Source organism: Pogoniulus pusillus, chromosome 11 (assembly GCF_015220805.1).
Source record: "Pogoniulus pusillus isolate bPogPus1 chromosome 11, bPogPus1.pri, whole genome shotgun sequence".
Lineage (NCBI taxonomy): Eukaryota > Metazoa > Chordata > Aves > Piciformes > Lybiidae > Pogoniulus > Pogoniulus pusillus.
The window spans coordinates 29,115,241-29,135,384 of NC_087274.1; the positions used below are offsets into that span (position 1 = coordinate 29,115,241).

General features: G+C 45.7%; 1 protein-coding gene across 6 annotated transcripts in view; it reads right to left on the reverse strand.

Moving 5' to 3' along the window:
* The window catches only part of SORCS2 (sortilin related VPS10 domain containing receptor 2), a 671,789-nt gene that overhangs the window by 114,681 nt on the left and 536,964 nt on the right, over positions 1–20,144 (reverse strand). The window lies entirely within an intron of this gene.

Sequence of the window (20,144 nt, forward strand, 5' to 3'; positions counted from 1 at the left end):
GGGAGAAGAGACCAACCCCACTTAGCTACAACCTCCTTTCAGGTAGCTGCAGTGAGAAACAAGGTCTCCCCTGAGCCTCCTCTTCCCCAGGATGAACACCCTCAGCCTGTCCTTACAGGGCTAGGCCCCTCACCAGCCTCGTTGCCCTTCTCTGGACACCTTCCAGCACCTCAACATCTCTCTTGAATTGAGGAGCTCAGAACTGGACACAGCACTCAAGGTGTGGCCTGACCAGTGTTGAGTACAGGGGCAGAATAACCTCCCTTGTGCTGCTGTCCACACTGTTCCTGATGCATGCCAGGATGCCATTGGCTCTCCTGGCCACACTGCTGGCTCATGTTCAGCTGTCAAGCAGTACTCCCAGGTCCCTCTCTGCCCAGCTGCTCTCCAGCCACTCTATCCCCAGCCTGTAGCACTGCATGGAGGTGTTTGGGCCAAAGCACAGACGTACCAATAAAGACTCATTTCACCACATCCAGAGAAATGCATCACTTCAGTGAGCCTGCCTTTATAGATACTAAATGCTTAAATCAACCCTACTATAGACAGAGCAGACGAATGAGCCAGGAGAAAGAACTAGTTTATAACCTCTTTCTACTGCTCCCCTGTTCTCCCAAAGACACCTTCTGGCTAAGAAGGCAATTCATTTTGATGGAAAAAAACATGCCAATCAATTATCTGTCTTTTCTTCTCAGGTCCAAATAATATCTTGATCGAAACACAGCAATAGCTTCAGCTGCCTCTTTGTGTGAACTTCAGCAACAAAAAAACCCTCTTCCCACATAATGAAATCAGGATGTCACTCTTTCCAGCTCTTCTCCTTGTTGCAGTTGGCCAGCACCTTACAGCCTGGGTCTGAAAGTGCCAACGTCATGTGCTAGTTTGAAGCTAGCTAGAATGTTTAGGTGAGAAGAACTAGGTTACAGGCTGTGAAAGAGAAACAATGGTGATGTCTACTTCACTCATAGGCTTGCTGAGAGGTGTAAGAACAAGAGTATAAACACAGATAAGGCATTCAGGCACAGCCTTAGCTTTGAGCTGCATTTCTCTCTAACCTCACCTTACATCTCTGATTAATTCACTTGCTTCCTAATCCTCCTGGCCGACCTCCATTCTTCCTTGGGGCACAAGGCAACATCTGGGGTAAAGTAGAGGGGTGAGAGAAGGTGGAAGGGCAGTTGGGAACCCCTCCTGGGCACTGAGGTTTCTGAGTGAGGTGTTGTGTTTCTGTATTACTTTTCCCTTGTCTATGTCTGTCTATAACTGTATATACTGTCAATATCTGCTTGCATATTGTGCTAAGCTGTAAATAGAAGCTTCATTCAATTTCCAGAGCTGGCTGAGTCTAGTTTGGGTAATTTCCAAAGTGTGGGGGGAAAGGGAACACCCAAACCATCACAAGTGAGGACCCATTTTCCTTGTCTTTCCAGATCAACCATGCCCACTTTGCGTCTTCATCAACTGATAGGCTACAAACAAAACATGGATTTTCTCAGCCCAATGTGATCTTTGATCACATTGAGTGATTCTGTGCTCCTGTGCTCCACAACCTCCCTGGGCAACCTGTGCCAGTGTCTCACCACCCTCACTGCAAAGAACCCTTTCCCAACATCCAGTTTGAATCTCCCCTCTGCCAGTTTAAACCCATTACTCCTCATCCTGTCATCACAAGACCTTGTAAATAGTCTCTCCCCAGCCTTCCTGTAGCCCATGTAGTTCAGATACTAGAAGGCCACTATAAGATCTCCTTGAAGCCTTCCCCTCTCCAGGCAGTTGGTCTCAGTTTTATTGGAAAGCCTCCATAAATGACACCTTCACAAATGCCATTTCTTATTCCTACTATCCAATGGCTCCCCGGCTCTTGGTAAACTCTTCCAACAATACCTGTTTAATTTATTACTAGCTACACTCCAGTTATGCTGCTGGTGGCCTGGACACAGCATTCAAAAGGTTCTTGTAGCACCCATTTGGCAGGGTTTCTGCAGAGGGCACAGCAGATTGTGGCTGTCAGGTGCTTCCCTTTGCTCAGAGGGAGCAAAGAAGCATTTCTGCCCAGCACTGAAATTTGTACTTCCCTTGCCATGCTGCCATCTGCAAGTCAGCCTCAAAACACCTAATTTTCCTTGGAAATAAATGAATCCAAACTATCTGTGTGCTGAATGAGCTATTCAGTGCATGCTCCTGTTGGCTCCTGACTAGACCTTGGAAAGAAGGATCCAGTCTGGTCTAAGGCAAATGGCACAAGCAAGGCTGCAGCTCCTGATGAAGCTTGTGTCCAGGCAAGCTTCACATTAAAACGTCCTCACATTTTAATGCATGCACAAGGCTGGTCCTGAGACCTTTGCTTTGCTTGCAGCGTGCACAAGTCACTCCACACTATATCAGCAGAAGCAGCAGGCTGGTTATTCCATGGGAAAAGCTTAATCTCTTTGGATACAGCCTTCTAGTCCAAATGACACTTGCTCTACCTATCATAATCTCCATTCTCTCATTTTAAAAACATGTACAACACAAAAAACCAGCAAGGGATAGGCACCAGAAAAGAGAAAGGTCTGTAAATCTGGGAGCAGTTTTCATTGATGATGAGCCTGGAATACAGGCACCTTGAAGTTTCATAACTAGGACCCATGAGCAGCCTGCAGAGAACCTTCCTGAAGCTGAAGTCACAGGAAAACTGCTGCCTCTAATGAAATGCAAACACACTCTGATATTTGCTAATGCTGTCCTGCAAAAAATATTATGGATCTTTTCAGAGCTAAACCTATCAGGAAAAAATAGCCTAAAGATTGTAGACGTTTCAGCACATACAGCACAGTCCCTGGCTATATTTTATACACATCACATAATTCATTTTATGAAACAGTTTGGAGTTTTCTCTCTGTGTTCTGATTTATATTTCAATAGTATCAACTGATCACTCCATGCCAGGCACACAGATTTGCCTCCCACAGCTCACACCCTGGGTGCTCAGCCGAGCCTGCTGCCTAACTCCACTGACTGAGTCAAGTATTGCAGTGTAAATATTGTATCCCCTATTAAAAGCTACAACTACCTGAAGGGAGGTTGTAGCCAGGTGGGGTTGGTCTCTTCTCCCAGACAACCAGCAACAGAATGAGGGGACACAGTCTCAAGTTGTGCTGGGGGAAGTCTAGGCTGGATGTTAGGAGGAAGTTCTTCACAGAGAGAGTGATTGGCATTGGAATGGGCTGCCCAGGGAGGTGGTGGAGTCACCATCCCTGGAGGTGTTCAAGAGAAGACTGGCTGAGGCACTTAGTGCCATGGTCTAGTTAGCTGGCTAGGGCTGGGTGCTAGGTTGGACTGGCTGAGCTTGGAGATCTCTTCCAACCTGGTTGATTCTATGACTCTAAGCCTCCCATAACAAGTTTTATTTACTTTCTAAGGGGAACAAATAGCAAAACCTTCCTGATGAAGGGATGCAACTGGGACATACTCTCAGGAGAGCCAGGCTGACTGATTGCTGAGGGTTTTAACTCAAAATAAACAGCTACTTGCCTAAATAATCGTGTATCCAAAAACCAGAACAGATTTTAATCACATCTGAATTTCACTTAAGCTTCTTTTAAACAGCTTTCTTTTTTTCCCCCCCTTCTCCTGGGAGACTCTTCCTAATATTTTAGTACATGGTAACTTTATATTACACTGTTTATGCCTGACCTCACTTCTTAACCTCCCATCAGCTAAACAAACCACAGCGGCATGCATCTATACGGTCAGATCTGATGCAAAGCTACCCCTTCCAAGAGGTAAAAGAATCTTTCAAGGAGATAAACTACCCATGGATAGTATAGAAAAGGAGCAAAGGCAGGCTACATTACAGATCAAGGAAAATGTGTTATAGAAGAAAGATGGCTAATAAAACTGAAAAATCCTCCATCAGGCCAACGTGTGAATGAAAGTGCTCCAAAATAAAGCAAATCTTTGCTTCTCCTCATTTCAGGGCAAGTTAGTGAGGCAGGAAGTAATAGAGAAGCCAAATAAATCAGAAAATAGCACAATTAAGTCCATTTATTTAATCTCTCTTTCAAAACTGATTGGCCAATGTGCATGTTTAACCATTCCCTTTGCTGGCTGGAATCACAGCCTGAGCCCGTAAGGATGAAAAGGCACTGGCAGCTCGTGCTGCAGGAGCTTGCGTATCATGCTTCTGCTGCTGCTGCTACCACAAAGACTTGGAATAATCATAGTGATTACTGGGGAGTCTTAACTGCAGATTTGGCAGCAATCCAAAGCTATGCTGTAATTTCAAGTGGCAATAAACACAGGATATTAACATGCATCATTTGCGCTGCCTCTGAAATATAACCCCCTCCTCCCCTCAGTTTAGATCCAATCAAAATGTAAACTCAAGATAAATTTGATCTTAATCAGCACTTTCTCTAAACCAAGGCAATCTTCTAGCATGTTACAATTGTGCTGTCTCTTTCAGCATCAGCAACTGATCTTCATTTCCATTCTAGCTTTTATTTTCCTTCCTGTTTCCCTACTATTAAAAATAGGGAAGTAAATCAAAGCGTCCACCATAAAGAAGTGTCTACACTGGCAACATCTGGCTTGCCACAGGAGATTTCTGCAGTAAGTGAAGATGAGGGAGATGAGACACAGCAACTTTTAATTCTCTAATCCTGTATATGGTCAAGACATTTCATATTGCTCACTGCTCTGAACTAACCTTGAAGGAAGAAACCTCCTTTTGGTTGAGTAAAACACAAAACACAGAAACTCTTCATTTAAGCACACAGCAGCCATGCACTGATAGGGCCAAGTGTGCCCAGGAAGTCATAGAATCCAACCAGGTTGGAAGAGATCTCCAAGCTCGTCCACTCCAACCTAGCAACCAGCCCTAGCCAATCAACCAGAACATAGCACTAAGTGCCTCAGCCAGGCTTGGCTGTAACACCTCCAGGGACGGCGACTCCACCACCTCCCTGGGCAGCCCATTCCAATGCCAATCACTCTCTCTGACAACAACTTCCTCCTCACATCCACCCTAGACCTGCCCTGACATCTTCAGACTGTGTCCCCTTGTTCTATTGCTGGTTGCCTGGGAGAAGAGACCACCCCCCCACTTCCCACTGGACACTGAGGATTTGGCCATGGAGATTCCATCCTAAGGAGTGCTGGCCTCACTCCAGCAAAAGTCTTACCAAAATCAACTTATGAGCCAGCCCCACTCAGGTCAGATAATTCCCTAGGTGAAGCTTCTTAGCTAAAACAGAGTGAGGCTGCTGGGCACAGGGCAGCACCAAATTGCTCGTGCCACCATCACACAGACCTGCACAGCTGCACGTGCTCCGAGGATAAATATTCTCTGTGGCAGCACTGCCAATCTCAGGGCAGTAATTCACAGAGCTTCACAGCACTGCAGTCTCGCCCTCAACATTTTCCAGATTAAGTAACTAACTCATCCATTTTTCTTGTTTTTACAATTTACATTATTCATGTGTTATTAGACATGCTTGGCTGAGACAGAAATTACTCCAGCTCCTGGTCCCGAGTGTAAATGACACGTTGCTGTTCAGATGGCATTCATAAAACACACAAATTGGGCTGCCAAGGGTTATGATTTTTATCTTTGATGGTACGAAAGACCTGATAACTCAAGAGTGGCAAAGACACGGAGTGAAACACAGTCCCTTTACTCTCATAATTTGTCCTGGTGTGAGCTAGAACAGAACTAATTCTGTTCAGTGATTTTATTTTCAGCTCGGTCTCTGCTCAGGAGCTGCACCCTCTGAAGTTAATGGCATATTTTCACAGCCAGTGTCTGCTTCTAGCAGTGCTAATGCTGATGTTTGTAGTTATTGCCAAGGGGGTGGGATGAAGAAAAGCTCTGCCTTTGACTTGCTCCTGTGCGGACCAAGGTGACTCCTAAATCTTGTGCACCACGTTGGGAGCACAGAAAGTGGAAGGCCATGCCTGCATGGAGGAGCAGCTAGGACAGGTGACCCCAAAGGGACAAACCAGGTCTTCTATTCCATACACAACCTACTCAGCATAAAGCTGAGGGATCACCCCAGGGCTGAGCCTTGTCTTCAGTTGTGAGCATTCAAGGAGGACTCTGCCTGTTCTGCTTTTGATCCCAGTCTGTGCATTCCTGAACTCACTTCCTGAATCCAGCTCCTGAATGCAGTTCCCATCTGCTGCTGTGGCCACTGTGGCAGTTTCCCAGGGCCTGCCTACAGCACCAGTGGTGATGGTGATGCAATTGCCACCAGCAAGGCTGGCACTGTGCCTATTTGTGTACATTGAGATTGATTGTGATCAGTTTCATTAAAGCAGTTTAGTTTCCTTCTGCAGTCCACAGGTCTCCCACCTTTTGAGTTGAAAATCTACCTGCTCACAGCATATGCAACTCCCTGGTACCAAGGAGAGACTGAAGCATTCTCTGTAGCCAGTGATCTGCATCACTACCTGCTTCATTTCATCCTCTGTGTTCCCACCTACATAGAATCAACTAGGTTGAAAGAAACCTCCAAGCTCATCCAGTCCAACCCAGCCCTGTCCAATCAACCAGGCCATGGCACTAAGTGCCTCAGCCAGGCTTTGCTTGAACACCTTCAGGGACGGCAACTCCACCACCTCCCTGGGCAGCCCATTCCAATGGCAATTCCTTATTCCCTTCCTCTTCCCCTTTTGGAAGGGAGGAGAGTTAACAGAGAATCTGTCATTTCTCTAGGGGCCAGCCCAGTGCTAACTCTTGACAGCATAGTAAGAACAGTATCTAAAGAATCATTCCAAGCAGAACAGAATAAAATGTCTTAACAGACAGCAGCTTGGTCACAAAGATTTTCCCTGGAAGTTGCACCCAAAAAAAATCACTTCTGACAGATGTTAGTTATTAGTGAATCAAATCACTAATGGATGACTGAAAATTAACCAGGCTAGCAAAGCAGCTTCTGTGTACAGCTGAACTGCATAAATGCACATTGAGGGAATCCCTCTGTACATGAACACACTTCCAGCACAGAAGAGGCTATTTCTTTGCACAGCTTTCTCTAGAACTTTCTCCTGAGGAGCCCCTTTCCAGCTGCCAGATACATTCAAAACAGCAATGAGTGTCTAGGAGAATTGCCACACAGGAAGGGAATCGAAATGTTATGGATGGCTCCCAGGAAACATCCTCTACACTGCTCACAATCTCAGCACACTATCAAAGGCCCTCTGAAGTAATCCTGGTGGGGCTAATGGAAAGCATGTGCTATAGTTTCATCTCCCCTGGCCTCATTAATCATTTGAAATATCACAACTGAAGCTGTAATATTACTTATATAGTCCCAACATCGTGGCAGGCACTTTAGGATATGGAGTGAATATTAAAAGGTTAGGATCTTATAAAATGAGCTGGTTAGCATCTCAGGTAGCTGGTTACACATGAGACATGCTGAATAGGGAATGAAAGTCAGAGGGAGCAGCACTTTAACAGGAAAATGTGTTCAAAGCAACTGGGCTGAGAATAACTGGCTGAAGCCTGAAATTCCATCACCTGATCATGAAATAGTTCTGAAGTAGTTGGCTTTTCTTTAGAGCATTCACTACAGTAGAGGCCAGTTTAAAGGTGGTTATGTGTCATCATGAATGCCCACAGAGAAAACAGCTACTCTGATGTTGATAACCAGCCTTAAAAAAATCCTGTTCTGTTGCACTTGTCGGCAGCCTGCATACATCTAAATCTGCCAGATCTCTGAGAATGAACACCCCAAAGGTGCTGTCTGTACCAACTCTCTAGGGGATACCAACTACAGCTCAATTCTGTAGAGAAATGCTGGGCAGCATGAGCAAGATGATCTTTACCCCTTCCTCTGCAGGAGGGGATCTCATTCATCTATTACCTTCTGCAGTCAAAAAAATGTTGCCACTTGACTAGCACAGCAGGCCAAATTTTCATGAGAGATGCTCTGATCAAAACCAGTTCAGGGCAGTAACTTATGCCATCAGCCCAAGAATTCTTTAGAACTCACATATATTTAGCAGATTTAGTGTTCCTGAAGCATACTTAAAGAGGTGTGAATATGCTACAGGTCACAACAGACAGGAGAGGAGAAACAGCACTTGGCACCTTCATAGACCACGCTCCTTTGGTAGCTGATTTTTCTACTGTAATTCTGGTATTTTTGCCTACCTTGCAGAGACTCAGACACTATCTTCTGCAAAAACATGTTGGCACTGTTACAAGCAAGGAGTTAATTAATAAGGAATAACTTCAAAGTATCACAGAACCACAGAATTGTCAGGGTTCAAGGGACCTCAAAGATCATCCAGCTCCAACTCCCATGCCTTGGGGAAGAATGCCTCCCACTAGATCAGGCTGCTCACAGCTCCATCCACCCTGGCCTTAAAGACTTCTGGGGATGAAGTTTCCACCACCTTCCTGGGAAACCTGTTCCAGTATCTCACCACCCTCATGGTGAGAAACTTCATAACATCTGTTCTTAATCTACCCCCTTCTAGTTTGGCTCCTTTCCCCCTTATCCTATCGTTACCTGACACCCTAAAAAGTCCCTTCCCAGCTTTCTTGTAGCCCCCTTCAGATACTGGAAGGCAACAGCAAGGTCTGCAGTGGCACAGATGGAAATCACCCTGAGAGAAAGAGAAACTTGTCTGGGTATCTAAGGCCAGCAAAAAAGAACACTATGTGAGTCATGGATGTTGTATTTATGTGCTGCTTAAAGCGAGAACAATTCTCTGGTCATCCTGCAAGGCTCAATGTTATCCTGCCTATGGCTAACTCTTCAGCTCAAGCAATCAGTTAGTGTAGCTTTTGTACAGCTCCTAGATGTAAAAAGAGTAAAACTTTATACAGAGATGTTTTGTTGGATGGTCAGCACCTTGACATTTTCACATAGTCAAACGGTTTCATTTAGAACTATGTACCCCAGCACACCAAGAGCTAAATCAGTCTTTCCCAGCATGCTCTAAATCAGCAGGCAGAGTGAGGAACAGCGCTGGGGGAGGCATAGCACCAATTCTTGTCACAGCAGGAGAATGATCCCTAACCAGGTTTTATATTGCCCATAAAATAAGGACATTTTGTGTGTCTCTGAGGGGAAAAAATAAAGGAGAGAGAGATTTGGATTACACAGCAGAAATAGGTAAGTTTCATTGTTTTTCACCAACTTCTCCACAAATATTGGTATTTCCTAGGCACAACAGGCACACACAGCTCATTCCAGCTTGGATGGTCACAGCCTAATTCAAGAAGTTATTTTGCAGACCTTTAATAGACCTGCAAATGTTTTCTGCCTGAAGACATCAGAGAGCAAAACTACAAACAGGGTAATGGGTACACAACAAAGGACTTCATGTGTGTGCTGGTCTCATTTAGTGCAGAAACAGTGCAAGCAGTTCCTAGTGCTGGTCTCATTTAGCGTAGAAACAGGGCAAGCAGTTGCTAGTGCTGGTCTCATTTAGTGCAGAAACAGGGCAAGCAGTTCCTAGTGCTGGTCTCATTTAGTGTAGAAACAGGGCAAGCAGTTCCTAGTGCTGGTCTCATTTAGCATAGAAACAGGGCAAGCAGTTGCTAGTGCTGGTCTCATTTAGTGCAGAAACAGGGCAAGCAGTTCCTAGTGCTGGTCTCATTTAGTGTAGAAACAGGGCAAACAGTTCTAGTCACCAGCTTTTGATCTGTCAGCAGCAAAACCTGCACTAAGCTCAAAGAGACATGGATGGTAATGAGTGGAGGGAGAGAAAGCATGAAGCAAGGCAGTTGTGATGGGTACAGACATCAGTCATGTGGCTCCTCATCATCTTCTGCAACAGGCAAATACTTACCTGCTCTAAGAATGTTACAGGTTTGGCTTTTAGCCTTTTATTACAAAATCTGGTTCCCTTTATAAGGTTGCACAAAAATTTCCTGGGAAACTTGGAAAAGGGAGCTCTCAGAACATTACTCTGGGAAGCTTGCATGAGTTGTTCTCTCCGGTCCCAAACACTCAGTGGGTTTTTAGGCTGTCCCAGCCAAAGGCCTTCCCATAATATTCTCAAGATATACCCAGTTCCAACTGAAGCATCGACTTCAAACATCTCTATTTGTGTCTCTGCCAGTTGTACAGAGCACTTCTTATGGAGATCAATGCACTCCACAACCCTGCTGCAAATCATCAATAATTAGCAGTTTCCAGACTTGGAGGGGTGTGTTTGGGTATACATCTGCAAGTCCCAACCAGATGGGCCACATCCAAAGATGCTGAAGTAGCTGGCTGAAATCAATGAGAGCTTTGAAAGGCTCCAGCAACTGGGAAGGGCTCTGGGAGGACAAAAAGCATCACATCCACCTTAGCATCATGGAATCAACCAGGTTGGAAGAGACCTCCAACATCATCCAGTCCAACCGAGCACCCAGCACTGGCCAGTCAAATAGACCATGGCACTAAGTGCCTCATCCAGGCTTCTCTTGAACACTTCCAGGGATGGTGACTCCACCACCTCCTGGGCAGCCCATTCCAATGCAAATCACTCTCTCTTTGAGGAACTTCCTCCTAACATCCAGCCTAGACCTCCGCCAGCACAACTTGAGTCTGTGTCCACTTGTTCTGTTGCTGGTTGTCCGGGAGAAGAGCCCAACCCCACCTGGCTACAGCCTCCCTTCAGGGAGTTGTAGGCAGCAATGAGGTCTGCCCTGAGCCACTTCTTATCCAGGCTAAACAACCCCAGCTCCCTCAGCCTCTCCTCATAGGGTGTGTGTTCCAGGCCCCTCACCAGCTTCATCACCCTTCTCTGGACACCTTCCAGCACCTCAACATCTTTCTTCAATTGAGGAGCCCAGAACTGGACACAGCACTCAAGGTGTGGCCTGAGCAGTGCTGAGTACAGGGGCAGAATAACCTCCCTCGTCCTACTGTCCACACTGTTCCTGATGCAGGCCAGGATGCCATTGGCTCTCTTGGCCACCTGGGCACACTGCTGGCTCATCTTCAGCCTACTATCCACTAGCACCCCCAGGTCTCTTTCTTCCTGGATGCTCTCAGCCACTCTATCCCCAGCCTGTAGTGCTGCTTGGGGTTCTTGTGGCCAAAGTATAGAAGCCTGCACTTGACCTTGTTCAATCTCATCCCATTGGCCTCTGCCCACCCATCCAGCCTGTCTAGGTCCCTCTGCAGGGCTGTCCAACCTTCCAACAGATCAACACGTGCAAAGGCTCTCAGATATGTCTCACACTGCATTTTTGATATGTCCATTCCCATCTGTACAGAGATAGCTGGCACTAGAAAGTGAGTTGTTCCAGTTCTAACCCTTCAGGAAGCACCTGCTTCCTTCTGAGAGCTGTAGGGACTTCCCTTAGTGGAGATCAGGGTACAGTTAAAGATTTCCTAGACCACAGGGGACAATACAAACTCGGGGGAAAGAGCTGAGTTGAGCATATCTTTCACAGCATCACTGACTATGTGGGTTTGAAGGGGAAAATGGAAGGGGGAGAAGAAAGAGAAGGCAGAGCAGCAAAAGCAAATGCTGGAAAAACAGTAATTATTTTTCACTTGCATTTGGCCATATCTCCATTATGTAGGGTACAAAGCTTAATTATAAAAGCTCATGCTATTGAAATATTTCCCCTTATCTTTGATATCCAGTCCAAATGGACTGGAAAAAAGCCCTTGAAAAGCAGAAAGGAAATGTCTTTTAAAGTAATTTTTGGTCCCATTAGGGTGAATCTCATTAATAGAAAAAGGACTTCAGTGAAGAATAGAGCTTTTATATTCAAAAGCACACAGCAGTGCTGTGCCTGATTCTAGCAGCACTGTGGATAATAAACCTTTCTCCATCAGAGCTTAGATTTCTGCAGCTGTAAAGTGCCCATTTCATGTTGAGGTGAGGTTTTAGCCAATGTGCATTCCTGGTACTTGCTGCACCAGTTTGCTCCAGGTGTGCTTGGGATGGGCTGAGTGGAGCTTTTGAAAGATGATGCATGATGCTTGATGCTTTTCTTTGTTTGCATTGAAAAGCATCACCTTGCCCTAATTGAAATCTATTGTGCCAGAGTTACATTAGAAGAGTTATCAGCCTGACTCCTCTGGCCCATGAGGGAATCAGGAGGACAAGATATGCACTCTGAGTCTGTTCCACCTGCATAATCGATGCCACCCCTTTGCTGGATGTTAAGAACACACCATACTGATGTCTCAGTACCTTAGAGTTAATGGGGAGTTATTTGCCCAGTGTGCCTCCTAGGATGTCAAACAATGAAGGGCAAGCCTGGCAGCTGGGATGATTACAGATTGTCCCTGGATGTTTCAGAGGTTTCTCCCCTTCCTGCTGAAGAAAGTTTAATGCCACTACCATTCTGATCTTCAGCTCCCTCACGTTTTGTTGTGGCAGGATCTCAAAATACCTAAACCAGAAAGGTGAGATTCCACCCTTGATCCTCCAGCATCAGCTACAATTAGCAATATTTAAATTCTCAGTAACACACATTCCAATGACCTTTTCTGGTCCTCTGATTAATTCCACAATTTGCTTTTTGTTTTGGGGTGTTTTGGTCTCAGGTTTTTTTATCTCCTGTTTCCATTAGCCCTACAAACCACAGAGGTTATTTCTTATCTTCAGAAAATCTTTTCCAATACAACATTCTAGGCTACTTTATCCTTCACCTCTTATGTTTTAATCCATTGCAGCCCCAGATCATAGCAAGTCTGTGATAGAAAGCATCAAAAGATCTATGGTCTTTTATATCAAGTCTATTTGTGGCAATGCTCCTACAATCTTGGAAGCATCACAGCCGACTTGCTAGAGGGCAGGGATGGCATCCAGAGGGACCTGGACAGGCTGGAGAGGTGTGCGCTGGCCAACCTCATGAAATTGAGCAAGGCCAAGTGTAACGTCCTGCACTTGGGTCAGCACAATCCCAAGTACAACTCCAAGCTGAGTGGCAAATGACTGAGAGCAGCCCTGAGGAAAAGAACCTGGGGGTGTGGGGTGATGAAAAGCTCAATGTGAGCCAGCAGCTTGAGTGCAGCCCAGACAGCAACTGTGTGTGGGGGTGCAGCAAGAGCAGCAGCAGGGCAAGGGAGGGGATTGCACCCCTTTAGTCTGCACTTCTCAGATGCCACTTGGACTCCTGTGTGCAGTCCTGGAGCCCCCAACACAAGAAGGGCATGGAAATGTTGGAGTCAGTCCAGAGGAAGCCACAAAGATGCTCTGAGGGCTGCAGCAGCTCTGCTGTGAGGACAGGCTGAGAGAGTTTGGGCTCTTCAGCCTGGAGAAGAGAAAGCTTTGTGGAGACCTTATAGTGACCTTTCAATATCTGAAGGGGGGCTACAGGAAGACAGGGCAGGGAGTATTTACAAGCACTTGTAATGATAGGATGAGGGGGAATGGGTTTAAACTGGCAGAGGGGAGATTCAAACTAGATGTTAGGAAAGGGTTCTTTGCAGTGAGGGTGGTGAGACACTGGCACAGGTTGCCCAGGGAGGTCGCAGAGCACAGAATCACCCAATGTGATCGAAGATCACATTGGGTGATTCTGTGCTCCACAACCTCCCTGGAGGTGTTCAAGGCCAGGTTGAATGAGGCCTTGAACAACCTGTTCTAGTGGGAGGTGTCCCTGCCTATGGCAATGGATTGGAATTGGATGATCTTTCAGATCCCTTCCAACCTAAACCATTCTACGACTCTATTATCATCAAATTCACCCTAACACAACACAACTCACTGCAGGGAGGCTGGCTGGTGTGAGTGAGCCATAAAGGATGAGATGTTAAGAGCCTCTTTCACATCATTAAAAGTTAATTAAAGACTCACAGTATAATCTATATCCAGGAAAAAAAAACAACACACAACACCAAAATGGCCTTTTGTCATTCCTACAAGTGACTTCCACACTAGAGGCACTCATCTGAGACTGCAGCCCATTCCAGAAAAGTAAATAGGAATGACACAATAATCAACAGCCTGTCCCAGGTGGCATACTAATTTACCAACAGTTCTTGATAATTTATTACAAGTTAAACAGTTCAGTGACAAGCAGGGAAGAAAAAAAAGGGGGAAATAGGGAAAAAAGAAAAAAGAAGGTTATTTACTCTCTTGCCTGGCAATGTCTCACAGTCAAATCTACCTCGCTTCATCAGCTTGCTCCTAGGCATTTCTTTGAGAGAATTAATATGCAGACAAGAAAAAGTTTGTAGAGGAATAGGCTATAATTCATTGCCACTGAAACCAAAAGGGCCTCAGGCACTTGAAAGGAATCAAAGATGTTACACCACACCTTGAGTGCTGTGTGCAGTTCTGGGCTCCTCAATTCAAGAGAGATGCTGAGGTGTTTGAACATGTCCAGAGAAGGGCAACAAGGCTGGTGAAAGGCCTGGAACACAAACCCTATGAGGAGAAGTAGAGGGAGCTGGGGGTGTGCAGCCTGCAGAAGAGGAGGCTCAGGGGGGACCTCATTGCTGTCTACAACTACCTGAAGGGAGGTTGTAGCCAGGTGGGGTTGGTCTCTTCTCCCATACAACCAGCAACAGAAGAAGGGGACACAGTCTCAAGTTGTGCCAGGGGAGGTCTAGGTTGGATGTTAGGAGGAAGTTGTTGTCAGAGAGAGTGATTGGCATTGGAATGGGCTGCCCAGGGAGGTGGTGGAGTCGCCGTGCCTGGAGGTGTTCAAGAGAAGACTGGATGAGGCACTTAGTGCCATGGTCTAGTTGACTGGCCAGGGCTGGGTCCTAGGTTGGGCTGGATGATGTTGGAGGTCTCTTCCAACCTGCTTGATTCTATGATTCACAAAAAGAAAAAAGCCAAACCAACCAAATGAAAAAAAAACAAACACCAAACCTCTCCCAAACAAACAGGCCCTCAATAAGAGTATTCCACCAAACCCTCCATTAAAACCAAACCTCATTCAAGAAGGAGTGCCCAGGAGGCTGGCTGCTCTTTCCAAATTGCCTCCAAACAAACCTCTGTGGCCCGTGCAAGAATTTCACTCTGATAACTAAACAACACTGCAGGTTTATGCAGAACCAAAAAGATCCTAAATCAAAGTGTTCCAGGAAGCAACAGCCAACATTTTAGTGAGTATTAGCTGTGTAAATCAGGAGTGAAGAACTAATGCTGAACACAGCAGCAAAGGGCATCCCTCCCCCTTCGCCATTCAAAAAGTGGCCAATGTGCCTGTAGTCCTCTCTAAGCTTTCAGACAGCTTCAGCACATCCATTTCTCTGTCAGCCTGGTTGCAAACTGCCCAGGGCAAGGCTGTCTTCTCTGCTCCACATCTGGACCGTGCCAAGCTCAAGCATACCTTTGCCTCTAGGTGCAACCATTAGAAAAGTAAATAAATACAGCTGCAAAAACCACCCTGGTCACACTGAGTGCTGAGAGCTGATGAGTGCTTTCTGAATTCAGTTCTTTTTTTGTTTGGTTTTTAAGCTTTCAATGAGAGATGGGGAAACTTTTAAAGGGACATCAAATATTTATGGCAAGTTAATTCCAATGAGCTGCACACTGCCCTCATTTCCAGAGAGCAGCATCATGAATTCCATTGGTTGTATGACTGCTGAGACACCAGTGCTGTGATTTACAGACTGGCACATTTCATGTCAGACTGTTGTTGCAATGGGCATAGCACAGGTCAAAAGAGTAGCTACTGAACAAGGAAACAACCAGTAGAGAGAAGACAAATAACCATCAACTGTGCTATCAAAAGAAGTTCCAAAGCAGATTTTCCAGAGAGCAAATGTAACCTCCATCCACCCCATTAATAGTTACCTCCAGAAATGATAGATATAAATATATCTATCGATGATCTCTTTGGGTCCCTTCCAATCCTTGACATCCTATGATCCCTTTCCTTTCTGTCATTCCTGTTATTTAATTACCTCCAGAGCAGAACTCGCAGCTTTTGACAGGGACAATCCCTTTTTTTACATTTCAGTAGTGGCTCTTAGCAGTTCAGTCCAGTTCACTGCCATGCAGACACATCTATTTCCCCATTTTCATTACAAAACTGAATTAACACATATCCTAACTTTCAGCAAGGAGCAGCACTGTAGGTGGCTTGGTTCAGCATGGCTGTATTACTGACATGACTGCTCTTGAGGACTGATTCAGGAAGCAACTATCTCCAACTCCTACAACTTTCTGTTCCTGCTCTTCCTTTCTGCCCCTTTCGTGACTGCCCTTGGAGGGGAAGTCTTCCTTTTTCAACCCAGCCTGGCTATCAGTAACAAATCTAACACTCCTGCTCCCCCTAACTTTGCCTGGTCACATACTGGTCAAGTGGCAAGAATTAAAAGCAGTGTGATCCTGTCCCAGAAGGCTAAAACAGAACATACAGATTTGAAGGACTTCTAAATACTTCTGTGACTCTATACCAACCACAGCAGATCAGAAAGCATGAGCACAGAGGACAGGAGACAGACCCTGACTGTGATTTCTGATGTAAAAAAGCAAGCAGACCGAAGTACAAGGGAGCAGTATTATCATCCCTCTCTGGGCTGCGAGTTGATGGAGGAAAACAAAGCCCAGCTTTCAGAAACCTTCATCATCTGCCCAAGCACATCAACAGAGACCTGCTTTTCACAAGTGCTGAACATACAGCAGCTCCTCTGGTGACCCCAGGAGTAGGTTTTCTAATTATGCCAGAACTTGGTACTCTAAGCTCTTGAAAAATCTGATCTTAGTCATAGGCACTAAGCAATTTATCTCCTTTCCCACAATCCTCCAAATCCACTCCCAAAAGGATTCTGGCAACATGAAGTCTGTTGTAGAGCTGGGTACTAATGCTGTGCATTTTCTATCCCACTCAAGAACTTAACACCACACATTTCTTAGTTTTCTAATGATATCTACTCTTTGTTGATATTGATGGCAGTTCTCAACATGATACCTGTTGATATCTGTTCTCAACATGATACCTGTTGATACCTGTTCTCAACATGAGCCACAAACACCAAGCACCTGCAATCTGGAGACATCACTTCAGAACACCACACTGTCCTTGTGATAACTCATCTCTGCCATCAGATGAAAGAGAAAGAATAGTTTTTGATGTCAGATTACAGCTGTGAGAATATTCTGTTCACTGGAATGACCTGTGTTACCTTTTGTTAGGGAAGTGTCAATTATTAAAAGCTTCATTAAAAAGAGAGAACAAATGAGCAAGACAGAAAAGGCCTTTAAGAAAGCTGGGCTGTCAGGTTCTCTCAGAGCAGCAGCAGTGCTTTTCACACTGCTGTGTGAGCTGAATCACACCTGACATTTATTCCAACTCAAACCTACCTACAAGTTACACAGTCAATCAACATTCATTAGAGTCAAGAGTTAGGATCTATCAAAGTGTTTTTCTCTTCTGAATTTCACCCTCCCCTTTACAGATCCTCCATCAGTAGCTTTCCAACCTAGCATTACACAAGACAGCAAACTCTTCAGTGAGCTCTGTGAGTGCAATGGATCTCTGTTGTGAAGGTGGGACATAATGGAACCCCAGAGATAAGTGAAACCAAGAGGCAGGTATCACTGCTGGCACAGATGCTCACCACAGCTCTTCACTGGACCTGTCCAAGCCTTTGTGATAGCAACCTACTGCTCTCAGCTCTTTGCCACCAGGGCTTCCAAGTGAGAGTTCAAAACGTGTAGCATTTCAGATGCCTATCCTGCCTTGCAATTCCTCCCTCCTAACCCAGTTTTGATAAGCTATCACTTGTACAGCAGGTCGTGAATTTACTGATTAGACAACAGAATCAACTCAGCTGTGCTCAAATCATGACAGTCTCAGCTGTGGCACAATGAACTTGGACTGCAATGTGCAAGCATTAAGCAGTGCTGCTGCTCAAATGCAGGGCATGCTTCAGAAAGCCAAGTAGCTGGAAAGCCCAAATAATAGAAACCTTTATCTCTCCTTCTGTTACATCGAAAAGACAATGAAGCCCTGTAAGGAAATCACCAAATGTTTTGTTACATGCCTTAGTATTAACTCTCAGCAGCAGATAGTGCTCAGAAGTATCTGTTAGGAGGCTGTCATTTGCTGGAGGATTTGATCCAGAAGGCAGACTATGACCCACATGTAAACAGCTGAGTGAGTTATGCATTGAATTATTGACACCAAACAATTTTGCAAGTGCTTATTCACCCTAAAAACACAGAACAGTTGCTCTATTTTCACCAGCTACAAAAACCCCTCAGAGGTTCACACCTTTGAAGGCCCAGAGAGGCCACTCTGTGTCTCTGTTGTGAATATCCCTGCTGGACCTGCACATGCTAGCAGTGGCATTCCTAACATCTCTGGAACCCTGGCATCATTTTTCATCCTTGCTGGATTTTCACCAGATCTCTACTAATTATCTTTTCAATACTACACTGCCTGTACCTGCTACAGAACAACCATTTCCTAGATCAGGGGTCACTGCCTGTGTTCTGCTTTGGCTGTAAAATGCAGTTTATTTCATGAAGCAGAGCAATGCAAAGAGCAAGGAGGGATGGTGAGAGTCACCCTAACACCATCCTGCTCAACACCATAGCAAATGAATTCCCTGTGGGAGGATGAAGGAATACTTCAGGTCTTATCAGGAGATACTGGGACACCATTATTATTTGAGTAACCTCAATGCATCTCCACATTAATAGAACCATATTTCAACTGAAGAAAGGGCTGCAGCTGTCAAATAAGAGCATTACCCACAGCAGAAACTGCAGAGATTGCTGGGGCAAATAAATGGTGCTGCTGAAGCACCCCAATTTAGTTTTATTGCCTGGGGTCTACTTCCAAGCAAGTTTTTAGTGCCATTAACGACATTAACAACATCAACAAAATGAAATAACCTGAAAGACCTGAAATTCCCACTCTTTCAAACAAACAAACACACAAAATCCACCTTAGTTGCCTTCTTTCATCTGTATCTCAAATCATGACCTCTGCGCAATCACCTCAAAACATCCTATCTGGCTTTAGAACACCTGGGCAAAAAATAACCCAAATAATAAGATGCCTGATAGAGGCATGGAGTCAGTCATCAGCAAGTTTGCAGATGACACTAAGCTGGGGGCAGATGTGACTGAGTTGGACTGCAGTGGGACCTTGACCACCTGGACAGATGGGCAGAGTCCAATGGGATGGGGTTCAATAGCTCCAAGTGCAGGGTGCTGCACTTTGGCCACAACAACCCCATGCAGAGATACAGGCTGGGGTCGGAGTGGCTGGAGAGCAGCCAGACAGAGAGGGATCTGGGGGTGCTGATTGATACCTGCCTGGACATGAGCCAGCAGTGTGCCCAGGTGGCCAAGAGAGCCAGTGGCATCCTGGCCTGCATCAGGAATGGTGTGGCCAGCAGGAGCAGGGAGGTCATTCTGCCCCTGTACTCTGCACTGGTTAGACCACACCTTGAGTCCTGTGTTCAGTTCTGGGCCCCCCAGTTTAGGAGGGACATTGAGATGCTTGAGCGTGTCCAGAGAAGGGCGACGAGGCTGGGGAGAGGCCTTGAGCACAGCCCTACAAGGAGAGGCTGAGGGAGCTGGGATTGGTTAGCCTGGAGAAGAGGAGGCTCAGGGCAGACCTCATTGCTGTCTACAACTACCTGAGGGGTGGTTGTGGCCAGGAGGAGGTTGCTGTCTTCTCTCAGGTGGCCAGCACCAGAACAAGAGGACACAGCCTCAGGCTGTGCCAGGGGAAATTTAGGCTGGAGGTGAGGAGAAAGTTCTTCACTGAGAGAGTCATTGGACACTGGAATGGGCTGCCCGGGGAGGTGGTGGAGTCGCCGTCCCTGGAGCTGTTCAAGGCAGGACTGGACGTGGCACTTGGTGCCATGGTCTGGCCTTGAGCTCTGTGGTAAAGGGTTGGACTTGATGATCTGTGAGGTCTCTTCCAACCTTGGTGATACTGTGATATGGCTGCCAGTTTGCCATCTGAACTCCTCACTAAACAGCTTATCAACAAAATCCAAAGATTTTCCCATTCATTTTAATGGAGTGACTCTGGAATTAAACCAGCACCGTTTGCCCCTTAATGACAGCTATTTGCAGGAGAGAAGCTGCTTTATGTAATCAATCTGAGCACCTGCTTGTCTAATCAGCCCACATCATCATGACTGCTACCACATCTTGTGCAGATACATTCTGAGAGGAGAATTTGTTGTCATTTCACATTTTTAATCAAGGTGGCAGGAAGAACAACAACCAACCACCAACAAACCAACACCCAAGAAATAAAAATC